Source organism: Equus przewalskii, chromosome 13 (genome assembly GCF_037783145.1).
Source record: "Equus przewalskii isolate Varuska chromosome 13, EquPr2, whole genome shotgun sequence".
Lineage (NCBI taxonomy): Eukaryota > Metazoa > Chordata > Mammalia > Perissodactyla > Equidae > Equus > Equus przewalskii.
In genome coordinates, this window is record NC_091843.1 from 86152903 (window position 1) to 86168391 (window position 15489).

Consider the following 15489-nt stretch of genomic DNA (forward strand, 5'->3'; position numbering starts at 1 on the left):
GTTAATATTATTTAATCCAGGGCAGTTCTGTGAAGACGGTAAGAACCAAGCATTGTGCTTTTACACAGAACCTTTCAAGCAAAGGTGTTTTTGACAGACATGCATAAAAAAGGACCACTGAAACCAAGATAAATCATTATTCATCTAAAGATTGGCATGCACAGATTTCAAGAAATGGGGGCAATCATTGCTGTGTCTAAGAAAGAGACTCTGAGGAGGTCAAGCTTAGTCCATGGAAAGAGAACTGGAAGGGGGATTTTAGAACTCCCAGGAAAATTACTCCAGCGATCAAATAAATGACTAATAATAAGTAACTAACAGAATCAAATCTCTCACTGGTAACATGTGCAAGAACCTGTTTCATGCCTCAGGACTCCAGTCTCTAAAATAGGGACAATGACTTCTTTTAGACCAAATAAGGTCGGGAGGTTAAGAGAGTGCTGCCTTGTAAAATTCAGCTCTCCAGAGAACCCAACAATGGGTGGTAGTAGTGGGAGTCACTTTGAGATTTTTATCAAACATGTGGTTCAGAATCTACTGTCTTCCATGAATTAATGTTCTATATTTTCCATATATTATTTTCAAAGCATAACGTTAATGTATGTAAAAGGAAATGTAAAAAATAAATACAAATGAAAAGCTCTCAGGTTTTCCTTCATATCTTCCTTTTACTTTTTCTTTCCTTCATCCATTTTTTAAAATATTTTTCTCTTTTTATTTTTCCATGATTTTCCCTTGCAGGTTCATTTTTTACTGGCTCTTTTCAACCAATATGTCGCTCTTTCTCTTAAGCAAACGTGCACTTTAAAAAAATTTTTTAAGTATTCATCTCTTTAGAAATCTTACTGAAATTACACTTCACTACTTTAAATGGAACCACTCTGTAACACTGTTTTTCGCTAGAGCAGAAAGTTCCTGAAAAAACACTCACAGCAATACTCTTGAAGGAAAACTGATTCTCTAACTGGCTTCCCACGTCCCCATCCTCACAGACAGTGCGCAGGCGCGGCGGCGCCCTGGCTTCTGAAGGAGGCTCCTAAGCCCTCTCGTATCGCCCCCCTCCCCCGCCGCAGGGCGCCTCCAGACCCGCAACCACTGCCTTCCGTCGGTGAACCTATGCAGTTCTCTCAAATTTGCTCTCCTCTTTCAGTCTCTGTGCTGTCACCTCATGCTACTCTTCTCATAGCTGAAAGATTACTTTTTTCAAAGCTAATCTGGCCTTTTGCAGCCCCATTTTAAAGCCCTTCAATACCTCCCCGTTGTAGGACAGGATAAAGTCCGAACAATTGGCACCATAGGCCCTATGTCATCTGACACCTCTTTACCTCTCTGGGCCTCATTCTTCTCGAAATCACCCTCTCATCCCCTATAGTAAACCATTTCACATTCCCTCTAAAACGCTCTGACATTGCAATGAATAGATCTGTGCTTTTGCTCCCGCTTGTCCCTCTGTTAAACACTGATTATCTTTTGACATTAGATTCAAAGGGATATATGAAAGATGCTTAATCTCGCCAGAAGTCAGGGACGTGGAAATTAAAATTTTAAGTTTCCCCCTTATCTGATAGTCAAAATATTAAAAGATTTAAATATTCTACTTCTGGTTTCCGGTTCTGCACGTAAGGAGCTTGGATGTCACCACTCCTCCCTAACAAGTAAAAAGCTGAACAGACTGAAAAATCAGCAATTCTTCTTGGATCCATAAGAGAAGAGGACGCAGGGAAAACCACTGCTCCCAGGACTGGAGCGACAGACGGGAGAGTACAGGGAGTCGTGGTTGACCAGAGCAGAGTCACAAGCAGAAACTGCTCCAGGAACCAGTGCCAGGGTCTGAAAACCTGAACTGTAACTGATGAATTGCTGGGGACACAATGTGGACAAGTCTGAGAGAGAAAAACTCCAGAGGGACCCAGTCATAGGAGGCCTCCACACTTTTGTGACTTTTACCTCCAAGAGCTCCACCAGGTTCTCACAGTGAATATCAGAGAAAAATCCCCTCATGTTTCTGGCAGAAGGAGGGGAAAAGGAACCAGATTGAAATGCCAGAGCACTCTGTTCTTCTTAACAAGTCCTGCCCTCAGGAGAAACTAGTTAACCAGAGGCCAACCTGCAGGGGTTTCATCAGAGCCTAACTGACCCGGAAAAAGAGAAACACTCAACTCCTAGGGCACTCTAGCCATCCTGTCCCACCTAAGAGGGGAGAAAAAGACTGAGAAACGTTTGTGAATTTCACGGTCCTAAGACCTACCTCACTAAATGACAATCTTAGGACTGTAGAATGCTTCCCCTCCCCCACCTCACCACCACATTACTAAAGCCTGTTCATAGTAGTTCCTTTTACCAAGCACATCATGTCCAGCCGTCATGAAAAAATTTCAAGGTATACCAAAAGGCAAAAAACACAGTTTGAAGATATAGAGCAAACATCAGAACCAGACATGGCAGGGATGTTGAAATTATCAGATCTGGAATTTATATGCTAAGGGCTCCAATGGATAAAGCAGAAAGCATGGAAAAACAGATTGGTAACATAAGCAGAGACGAAAATTCTAAGAAATAACCAAACAAAAATGCTAGAGATCAAAAACATTGTAACAGAAATGAAGACTGTCTTTGATGGGCTTATTAGTAGACTGGAGGTGGCTGAGGAAAGAATCTCTGAGCTTGAGGATATATATCAATAGAAACCTCCAAAACTGAAAAGCAAACAGAAAAAAAGACTGAAAAAACAGAACAGAATATTCAAGGACTGTATTCCATACCAAAACATGGAACATATGCGTAATGAGAATACCAGAAGAAGAGAGAAAAAGAACAGAATATTAGAAACCATAATGACTGAGAATTTCTCCAAATGAATGTCAGACACCAAACCACAGATCTGAAAACCTCGGAGAATATCCAGCAAGATAAATGCCTAAAAGACTACACATAAGCATATCATACTCAAACCACAGAAAACCAAAGATAAAGAAGAAATCCTGAAAGAAGCCAGAGGACAAAAATACCTTACTTATAGAGGAACAAAGATGAGAATTACATCCAATGTCTCCTCAGAAACCATGCAAGTAAGAAGAGAGTGGAGTGAAATATTTAAAGTGTTGAGAGAGAAAAACACCAACCTAGAATTCTGTACCCTGCAACATTATCATTCAAAAGTGAAGGAGAAAAAGGAGACTTTCTTAGACAAACAAAAAATTGAGAGAATTTGTTGCCGGTAGACCTGCCTTGAAAGAAATGTTGAGACGTTCTTTGGAGAAAAGGAAAATAATATAGGTGAGAAACTTGGATTTACATAAAGAAAAGAAGAACATCAAAGAGAGAATGGGTGAAGGTAAAATAAAAGCTTTTATTCTCCTTATTCTTAACTGATCTAATGGATAATAGTTTTTTCAAAATAATGATAGCAACAATATGCTCAATTATGTATATTTATGTATATACTTATATATATAAGTATATGTATATATATAAGTGCACATGTATATGCTTATATATAGTGAAATAAATGACAGTAATGACACAAGGGACAAAAGGGAAGAATTAGGATTATTTTATATTTTAAGGTACTCGTACTACCTATGAAGAAACATGATGTTATTTGAAAGTGGACTTGGATCAGTTGCAAATATATATTGCAAATTCTAGGGCAACTACTAAAAAAGTTAAAAAAAAAAATAAGGCATATAACTGATATGCTAAGAAAGGAGGGGAAATGGAATCATATAAGATAGTCAATTAAAACCACAAAATGCAGAAAAAGAGTGGAAGACAAAAATAGGAACAAAGAACAAGGGCAACAAATATAAATAGTAACTAATATGGTAGATATATTAATCCAACTATATCAATAATCACTTTAAACATCAGTGATCTAAATGCAATAATTAAAAGATAAAGATTGTCAGAGCAGATGAATAAACAAGATTTAGCTATTTGTTGTCTACAAGAAACCCACTTTAAATGTAAATATTAAAAGTAAATATATGGAGAAAAATATACCATGCTAATACTAAAAGAAAACAAGAGGAGCTGTATTAATTTCAGACAGAGCAGACTCAAAGCGAGAAGATATCAGGGATAAAGAAGGGTATTATATAACTATAAAGGGGTCAATTCTCCAAGAAGACATGTGATGCTTAATATGTATGTGCCTCACAACGCAGCATCAAACTAAAACAGGTAAAAACCGAGAACTGCAAGGAGAAATAGATGAATTCACTATCATGCTTGGGGACTTCAACACCCCTCTATCAGAAATGGACAGATCCAGCAGGTAGAAAAATCAGTGAGGACGTAGAAAGACTCAACAACATCATCAGTTGGAAATCCTTTCACAATGTATACATGTACCAAATCATCATGTTGTAAACTTTAAATATATTACAATTTTGTTAGCCATAGACCCTATACCCTTCACAAAAGTTAATTCAAAATAGATCATAGACCTAACTGTAAAACACAAAATTATAAAAATCCTAAAAGATAGCTTAGGAGAAAACCTCAACTACCTTGGGTTTGATGATGACTTTTTAGATACAGTACCAAAGGCATGATCCAAGAAAGAATATTGATAATCTGAATTTCATTAAACTTTAAAACTTCCGCTTTGCAAAAGACAATGTCAATGGGGCTAGCCCAGTGGCAAAGCGGTTAAGTGTGCACATTCTGCTTTGGAGGCCTGGGGTTTGCCAGTTTGGATCGCTTGGCAAGCCATGCTGTGGTAGGCATCCCACATATAAAATAGAGGAAGATAGGCATAGATGTTAGCTCAGGGCCAGTCTTCCTCAGCAAAAAGAGGGAAATTGGCAGCAGTTAGCTCAGGGCTAATCTTCCTCAAAAAAAAAAAAAGACAATGTCAAAAGAATGGGAAGACACGCCACAGACTGGGAGAAAATATTTGCAAAAGACACATCTGATAAAGGACTGTTGTCCAAAATATACAAATAACACTTAAAACTCAACAATAAGGAAGCAAGCAATCCCATTGAAAAGTGAGTCAAAAATCTTAACAGACACTTCATCAAAGAAGATATACAGATGGCAAATAAGCATATGAAAAGGTGACCCACATGATATGTCATTAGGGAATTGCAAATTGAAACAACACTGAGACACCACTACATACCTGTTAGAATGACCAAAACCCAGAACACTGAAAACACCAAATGTTGATGAGACAGCAGAGCAACAGGAATTTCATTCATTGCTGATGGGAATGCAAAATGGTGCAGCCACTTTGGAAGACTCTTTGACAGTTTCTTACAAAAGTGAACGTATTCTTACCATACGATCCAGCAATCATTCTTCTTGGTGTTTACTCAAGGAGCTGAAAACTTATGTCAACACAAACACCTGCACACAGAAGTTGATAGCAGCTTTACTAATACGATGCCCTCTGGTAGGCGATTGGATGAATAAATTGTGGTATATCTACACAATGGGATATTACTTAGCACTAAAAAGAAATGAGCTATCAAGCCCTCAAAAGACATGGAGGAAACAAATGCATATTACTAAGTGAAAGAAGCCAATCTGAAAAGGCTGTATGATTCCAACACTGCATGATTCCAACTATGTCAACTGTATGACATTCTGGGAAAGGCACTATGGAGACAGTAAAAGATCAGTGGTTGCAAGGGTTTGGGAGTTGGAGGATAGATTGGCAGAGAATAGAGGATTTTTTAGGGCAGTAGAAATACTCTGTATGGTACTTAGGACAGTAAAAATGGTCTGTATGATACGGTGATGATGGATACATGTCATTATGCATTTGTCCAGACCCATAGAATGTACAACACCAAGAGTGAACCCAAATGTAAACTACAGACTTTGGGTGATTATGATGTGTCAGTGTAGGTTCATTAACTGTAATAAATGTACCTCTCTCATGGAGGATGTTGATAATGGGGGAGGCTATGCATGTGTGAGGGTAGGGCATATTTGGGAAATCGCTGTACCTTCCTCTCAGTTTTGCTGTGAACCTAAAACTGCTCTAAACAAATACAGTCTTTAAAAAAAATGTTTGCAATATTCTCACCTGGTAAAGGTGTAGGGAAGCAGGCAATCTTCTACCAAGCTCATTGGCGTACATATTGCTACATGTGTTTTGGAAAACAACGTGACAATATCTATCATAATTTTAAATTATTTATCCCACCGTTGGGTATATGGTCTACAGAAATAGTCACACATGTTCATAAAGATGTTTGTGGGTGCTCATTTCACTATTTATAACAGTGAAAATTTTGGAGAAAATTTTAAATTTCTATCCATAGGGGACTGGCTAAATGAATATGGAAATCCCAAATTTGGGTTTTGATATAGAAGTACTATAATGAAACAATAGCCATGATAAATTGTTAAGTGAAAAAAACGAATTGAAAACAATGTTTATTTTATCATTGTATATAATTATATATGCATATTTGTATATACATGTATGTATGCAAATATAAATATATATGAATACATGTAAATGTACAGCAAAAGTTCTGGAAGCGTACGTACAATGTGTTAAAAGTGCTACCTCTAAGTAGAAAAGTAATGGGGAACAGGGGGAAGCAAGACTTCCACTATTTACATACTTTTGTATTTCAGTATTTAAAAAAATTGAAATGCATTCATGTATAATTGGTTAAGAAAATGTAGACCCCCTTTTTTAAAGTTTTGAGTAAGGTTTAGCAGTGAGGGAGGGATATCCTAGGAAGAGGGAACAGAATGAACCAAGGGGACAAAAGGCCAAAGCTCCAGCATTTCCTCCACTACAGACCTCCATCCCAGGCTCATCCAGTCCCAATTCTCATTCCTCCCTCCTGCCCCACCAAAGCCTGTAGGTGCTTCTAACCCAGAAGCCATGACGACTAATAGCACTCATTTGTTTACAAGTGTGTCTCTCCAACCTCACTGTAAACTGCTTGAAGGCAGGGACCTTATCCTATTTGCTTTTGTAACCCTAGCTCCTAGATCAGTGCCTGGCAAAGAAGATGTGAGCATCCATGTGTTTGATAAATGAGCAAAGGAATGAATAGATACATGGATGGATACAGGGTCTCCAAACAGGAAAGTTTGGCTGTGAAAGTACAAAACAATTCCAATATAAGGCACTTCTTTTTTTCTTTGTCTTGGGTAATGATTAGTAGCACAGGTTTCAACAATTTGGGTGGGAAAAATATTCTGGGCTAACTTAGGCCAAAAACTCTATAATATTCAGTCACAGAAACTCAAAAGGAGCAACAATCTAATGAAGACTCAAGTATGACGTTAGACATGAGCACCCGCTGGCGTACTTAACACAAAGTATGGACTTGTGAATCACATACAGCTATCAATGTGCCTGTAACGTCATTTATTGCCACTTCCACCACTCCATTGTATAGAGAACTGTCCTGTAAATTGCACTTACATGGTCTCAAAGCTATTCTGAAATTTTAGTACAAATGCTTTAATATTAAACAACTGAAGTTTTATTTTCTAAAAGCATTTTTTGCTCACTTAATTAGTTTAACCAATGGGGCTAATTACCACTTGCTTTTCATTATAACCTTGGTAATTATTGTCCTGAAGTTTTCCTCCCAGGCACATCGTTTGTGCTGGTTTCTTTATTCATTTCACAACACTCCTGGAGATAAATTCACCAGTGATTTACATCTGGAAATCCCTATGTACTCTTTGACAAATGATAGCTCCCCAACCCCTAAGCCTCAAGGAAATCACCTCAGAAAGACCTTTCCTGGCTATTATGCTCTCTCTGTTACTCCATGTTCTCTGAAAGCTGTTGTCGCCATAATGAGGTACGTTTATTTAGTACGCTACTAAGTGAAAAAATAGGCATAGGATTTGCGTGTTAAGGCAGGGGAAAATAAAGAAAATTTCCACCTTTCTTATAGTAAATTGTGAAAACTCTGCGGCACAGGACTATGAAATTTTAAGGGCTGCTGTTGTAGCCTGCGGTGAGCCAGCATTTTTTGGTTGTTGCATTTATGGGGCAAATATGAATCTAGGTATGGGCTTGCCTCTCAGCTCGGCACTTTGCCTGGGAATATTCAGGCAATGGGAAGACTGGATTCAAATAGTATTTATGTCCACATGAGAATTATTTCTACTTGAAAATGTGTTCACTGATTTTGAATATCAGATTCTTTTTTAGGAGTGACCTTGGGAGATTTTGGTCTATGGTCAGTTCCGGGACAGACATGAGCGTGGAGTGGGGTGGGAGCGGCTGGTCAGCTCAAGGGGCCATCCCGTGGGGCTCAGGACTCAACTGTGTTGCATATGAATACCAATCCTGGGTGAAAATTTATCTCATTGGCCCTTTTCCGGGAGAGGAGGCTGGAAAAAGTGTTTTTACTCCAGGCTGGGGAAACTTGCTCTTGGCAACACTGAGCAGTTCAAATCCCCCTTCTTCAATGTGGTCTATTCCAATTAAAGTCTGTTTCCTTTACTTCTTTGATGCACAGCAGTGCTGTCCAACACACCTTTCTGCTGTCAGGACTCACTACCTAATGTGCTGGTCCCAGTGCAAAATAAAAATGCAGAGCCCCTTGTTTAAAACTGTTAAGAATTCTAAGACAGCAACAGCAAAGCCTTAAACAAGTATGCACCCTTCTAAGCTTGGGGCCCTGAGCAACTGCATAGGTTGCATGCCCATGAAGCTGGTCCCATCTGTTATGATGGAACCGTTTTATAGCACCATCAAATATGGTAGCTACAAGCCACACATAGCTTTTGTAACGACTAATGTGATAAGGCTAATGCAATTGTGGAACTGAATTTTATTGATTTTAATTTAAGTTGCCACATGTGGCTTGAGGCTACCGTATTCGACAGTGCAGAACCTGATAGATTGTAAGTTATTTTTGGCAAATTACTTAACCTCACTGTTATTCAGGTTTTGTCCTCTGTAAGGTAGAAGTATAATAGTACCTACTTTTCATGGTTATTGGAGAATTAAATGAATTAACTTATCTACAGCTCTTACAACAGTTCCTGGTATATAATAACTGTTAGCTTTAATAACTGATTTTTATTAACATAACCCAGTTTTTTTTCAAGTATTCACTCATCTGGAGTAAATCCAACAAATCATAGTAATCCTATTATCCTTGTCAAAGACTGGTTCAGCCGTGGGCATGAATTGGGGAAAGGTTTTGAGAATCTCAGCAATAGTAAATAATTCAAATGGTATAGAATTGGATAAAGTAAGAACTAAAAGTGCCTGAAAGGTAACACCACTTCACCCCCTCAAGACACACAATTAACTTTTTACCTTTTAATATATGTGAGGTTGCCAGATAAAATACAGGATGCCCCATTAAATGTGAATTTCAGATAAACAATGAATAACCTTTTAGTATAAGTATGTCCGCAATATTGCATGGGACATACTTGTGCTGAAAAATTATTCCTCAATGATCTAAAATTCTAATTTAATCTTGTGTCTGTATTTTTATTTACTAAATTGGCAAACCTAGCTACATGGCTTCCTAAACTAATTGTATTGTCATCTCTCTGAACTCAGCCAGCCTGGGCTAATTCATCATCCATGTAAGATTTGACAGGGATATTATCATTCCATTCTTCCTTATGTAGTATTGTACTAAGAACTGGGAGGCAGAGTTCTGGTACAAGGCATTTTGCCTCTCTGGGACTCAGGAAGTTTGCTTCTAAAAGAGATGTTGGGTCAGATTGCTCCAGAGGTTTCCTATAGGGTAGAGGTCAGGAGCACAGGCAAGAGCATCAGACTTTCTAGGTTGGAATCCTAACTGTTACCAGGTGGGTGACCTTGAGCAAGGTGCTTAACCTCCAGGTGCTTTGGTTTCTTCATCTATAAGAAGGGCAATCATTATAATCCATACCTCATAGGCTGCTGGGAAAGTGAAAGGAGTTAACATACTTAAAGTCCTTAGCAGAGCCTGGCACATGCTAAGTGCTCCAGAAATGTTAGCACTCATTGTTATTGCAGCTCTGGCTTCCATTGTTTCTACCTCTTAACCTTCCTAAAACTCAGAGACTTAAGACCTCAGATCTAGGTAGGGAAAGAGGGACGTTGGGTGTGAAGCACAATTAAACTCTTAAATTAAGTATCTGCTTAGAAATGAGTTTAATTGAGGGTATTTTAGAAATTACACTAACAACATTTGTTTTGAAATTGTAGAGTCTGAAGTATTACTACTGGAAATTGAAATAGCTAGGTAGTGGCGGGCAGCTTGCCGTTGATCTCAACGTGGGAATTCTCATCAGAACCTGTTATTCCGCCTGGAAAATGAGAAGATCTTGTGATCCAAGTTATTACATAGATGGAGGGTTAATCTTCGGTGATGGAAGGAGCTATGCAAATAAACGTGTTTAAGGAATGAACAATGTTTATATGGTCTATTTTTCTCGCTAGAAGAAAAGAGCTACAAGTCATTGATTTAACCCTGCAAAAAATCACGTCAGGATTCAGAGATTATTGTGTAATCAGTAATTTGGAGAAGCTGCAGCCTTTTGTTTGGTTTCGAAAAGCTCAGATTCAAAGGTTAAAAATTGAGCTTTTATTTTCCTTCTCTGGCAGTTGGTTCATTTTCTGTAGAGGTTCAATTTGTTGCAAGAGAGGATCATCGCTAATTTGAATAATTATATGCTGAACTGTAGGGTAGAACTGAAATTGGGGTTGATTGAGAGGGTTGGGAACAGAGCAAACGCCCTCCTGCCATAAGAATTGCAGATTCCTTCGTAGCAAAACACAGCAGTACAAGCAAGCATTTCCAATGAATGTAATTCGTTTTGTATGAAATAGCCAAAAAAACCCAATAACAACTCAACTTCACTCATAATTGGAGAGTAGCAAATTAAAACTATGCCAAGTTACCATTTTTAAAATCTATCAGATTGATAAAACTCTGAAAGTTTGACAACACAGTCTGTTGACAAGGCTATGGGGAAACAAGCCATCTTGTACATGTTGATGGGAGGATGAACTGGCACACACACCTGGAAAAAAGTCCGGCAAAATCTATGAACATTACAAATTAAAAGTGCACATGACCTTTGACCCACTAATTCCACTTCTGAGATTTTATCCTATAAAATACCTATACTCATATGAAATGATATGTACAAAGTTGTTAGTTTAACTGAAATACAATTCACAGCCCCAAATGTAAATTCACACTTAAAATTCACATTTTAAAATGTGTCATTCAGTGATTTCTAGTATATTCACAAGTTTTTACAACCATCACCGCTATCTAATTCCAGAACACTGTCACCACCCCTAAAATAACCCTGTACCCGTTAGCAGTAACTCCCCATTCCTCCTACCCCCCCAAACCCTAACAACCACTGATCTACTTTCTGTCTCTATGTTTCTAAGCATTTCATATAAATGGAATCCTGCAATATGTGGCCCTATATGTCTGGCTTCTTTCATTTAGCATAGTGTTTTCAAGATTCATCCATGTTGTAGTATGTATCAGTACTTCATTATTTGTTTTTTTTTAAAGATTGTCACCTGAGCTAACAACTGTTGCCAATCTTCTTTTTTTTTCTTTCTGCTTTTTCTCCCCAAATCTCCCCAGTATATAGTTGTATATTTTAGTTGTGGGTCCTTCTAGTTGTAGTCCGTGGGACACCACCTCAACGTGGCCTGATGAGCAGTGCCATGTCCGTGCCCAGGATCCAAACCAGAGAAACCCCGGGCCACCGCAGCGGAGCATGCGAACTTAACCACTCAGCCACAGGGCCGGCCCAGTACCTCATTATTTTTATGGCTGAATAATATTCCATTGTATGGGTATGCCATGTTTTGTTTACCTTTTCGTAAGTTGATGGACATTTGGGTTGTTTCCACTTTTTGACTATTATGAGTAATGCTGCTGTGAACATTTTTGTACAAGTTTTCATGTGAAGGTATGTTTTCAATTCTCTTGGGTATATGCCCAGGAGTGGAATTGCTAGGTCCTATGGCAAACTCTATGCTTAACTACAAGGTTACTTCTTGAAGCATTATTTGTAACAGCAAAAACATGTTGGAACAACCAATGTGTTCATTAACAGAGCACTGGTTAAATGAACCATGCGATACCCACACAATGGAACGCTGTGCAGCTTTAAAAGCAAGACAGCAATCTTTATGCACTGGGGAAGATTTTTAAGACATTAACTTGAAAAACAAAGGTGCAGAAGAATTTGTGCTGCATCTTAGCTTTCGTAGAAAACAAACGTACAGGAACCTTAAAAGGATGCACAAAAAACAGGATTGGGGGACAAAAGGGCAAGGAGTGAATGCATTACTTCGAATATACCTCTTTACGTTGTTTTGATTTTTAAACCAGGTGAATGTATTATCTACGCAAAACAAAAGTTAACAAATTTTTGTGGAACATGCAGTGATGAGAGTTACCATTGGCGGTGGCTTCAAGTCATGGCAGATGTGGGAGCATCCCACATTAAGAGGGCACTGTTTTAAGGAAGCAATTAAATAGCATTTTATATCTATAAATATAGTTTACGCATAGTCAGATTCAAAGCTATTTAACGCAAGGTTAAGTCCATAAGAAAAATATGTGGCACAAAATATTTAATGGCAGTTTCTAACAAAGTTTTGGAATATGGAGCATCTACATTGGAAGGTCTGGGCATGCTCGCTAAAAACAACAACTCTCAGACCCCCTGAGTCAGACTCTCTAGATCTTGGGCCCAGGATTCTGCATTTTAAGGAAGTCTCACACAAAAATTTGAGAACCTTTGGCCTAATAAAGTACACAAAGATTGTTTGAAGTAATAGTTAATACCTACCATACTTCATATTAGTTACATTACATTCTAAGTTTTTTCCATGAAAGAATTCCACAGGCCCACTATTCTTTTAAAAACGTGTGAGTTTAGCCTGACACTGAGGGGAAATATATGGGAAAAACTTCAGGATATCTAGCTCCATGAAGACAAGGGCTGGGTCAACCAGGCTCGTCATTGTTTCCCCAGCAGGAGACTCAGCGTCTGTGCTTTAAGTGGCATCTAAGAAATATTTCGCTGATTCTCCGCATGTCACCCTGTCCTGATGGCTAATTTAGTTTTAGATGAATGCAAGGTAGGTGATATTTGAAAAGGCTCTGAGAGCAGGAAGGGGAAGGTGTCTTCACAAGCATTACCTACCACAGTATTAAGTGTCTCATGTATAAGATCCCAACACCGTCCTTCTGCAAGGCCAATTACGATCTCTTGACCTTAATCAGAAAATAATGTTAACATACACAAAACCAGACGAAACCACAGAATGTAACACCCAGAAATGACATTAGAAATTAGCTAGGTTGAAGCTTCCATTTTACAAATGAGATCAAGTGACCTGCACTGGTTATAGATGTTGAAGGAATGGAGTTGGAATCGCTGAAGTTTTTCTCTGTTTGGCAGTGCCCATTGCAGAAATTCAAACAAGAATCATGAAAGAAAGCATGGCTCAGTCCAACTCTCTCATCTTATTGGTGAGGAGATGAAGGTACAGGAAAGTGTAGTGGCCATGTTAGGACTTGAAAGCAGTTCTTTGACTCTAACCCCTGTGGTCTCTTGACAATATCATGCTTCCTCTATTTATTCACCAACACAAGCATTTTCCAACATAACATGCTTATACTTTAGACTTGACTGGTCTACACCCAGAGTGGCTTACAAGGGCCAACTCCCATAATGTTTTACCTAATCTTAACATTTTTTTTTTGTACCATTAAAATGGATAGTATAGACCAGCTGGTATTTATTTATATATTTTTAGTATAGAACAATAGCATATTTCCAAAATATTTTAAAACTGACTATAAATATCTAGAACAGTCCTCCTCTTAATCTGAGCCCCAGAGAAAGCTGCAGAATGAAGCACATGGAAGAGTGAGGGTGAGAACCCAGCCTGTGATGCTAAATCAACTCTATGACTAATAGGGAAACACCCCTTATAAAAAAAATTCTTCATTATATTATTCTATGTTTGTATATGTTTGAAATTTTACACCATAAAAAGCTTTTAAAAAGGAGATGATTATTTGAAATTAACCATAGAGAAAATGTGGGCTAGGGCAGGCTTTATAGACAAGTTGAAATTTAAGCTAAATTTTAAAGGCAGGAGACTAGAGAAGAAGCACAAGAGAGTGTCAGGCAGAAAGAATACATTTAATTCCATAAAACGATACTGAGCGTGATATACTATGTCTAACAGTTAGGAGTAAATTTATCTGGCTTCAAGGAAATGGAAGTTTATTTCTCACTCATGTAAAAGCAGTCCAGGCGTGGGCAGACCAGAATTAGCATGGCATCTCCATGATGACCTTAGGGGATGTTAGCATATGCTCTTCCATCTCCACTCTTGGCATCCATCCTCAAGGTCATCTGATGGGTCAAGACAGCTGCTGAAGCTCCAGGCATCACATCTACATTTCACAAAGCAAGGATGGGGTTGGGAGGGAGAAATTCCATACAACACTCTGTTTTCTTTTCTAGTCACATACTCATCCTTAGCTGCAAGGGAGGCTGAAAAGCAGCCTAAGCCGAGCAATGTGCTCAGCTAAAATTCAGGGTTCTGATACAATAAGGAAGAGGAAGAGAATGGATATTTGGTAGGCAAAACAGGCCACCTCCCCTGCTTCCCCCATCATGCTTTGTATGGAGTGTAGCATAGTAGGTAAGAATGTGGGGCTGGGTGACAGAAGCCAGACCTTGAATCCAGGCCCTGCAACTTGTTAGTTGTGTGACCTTGGAAAAATAGTAACTAAAACTCCGTAAGCATCAGATCTCTCATCTGCAAATAAAAAGTGTTTTTTTAGTAACAAAAAATAATGTTTATAAATCACCTGGCACAAAAGAGGCACTCAATGAATCACTGTTATTTTACTTGTGATTTGTTAAAGATTTACTGATTTTAAAAAAGATTTTCTCTGCCCTTAAGGAGTTAGCAACACTGTTGTATTGGAGAGAGGAAAATACACCACTGATAAAAGCTGATGAGATTATGAATTCATTCTTTTCCAGTTTCATTAATATACAAGTAATAAAATGGTTAGCAATGCTATCTTCAAATATGAAATAAAATAGACATCTATTGCAGTATTTACTTTTTCTGCAAACCTTTGATACACAGTCTACAGAATTTAACAGGTGTTGAATGAAACCCCATTCCCTCTCAATTCACCTACCCAAATAAAGTAGAAATAGACATATTCCCCAACGATTTAAGAGTGAGATTTCCAAGACTTGGTCTTTTGAGAAACCATAAAATAAATCCTGAGGGATCACAACATTTTAGATTAAAATAAATGTGGAAAAGGAGATGTTTCTAATTTATTTATTTTTTGATGGAAGTGAGGGCAAATAGCAAAGTTGCCAATAATATGAATTCAACTTTTTCTATTAGGAAGTTTAAAAGGGAGGAGAAGCTGAGATGTTAGAGAAATTCAGGTTGTAATGAGTTTTCACACTTGTCTCAACTCAATGAGTTTACTAGGCAAGGCACTTGCCTTT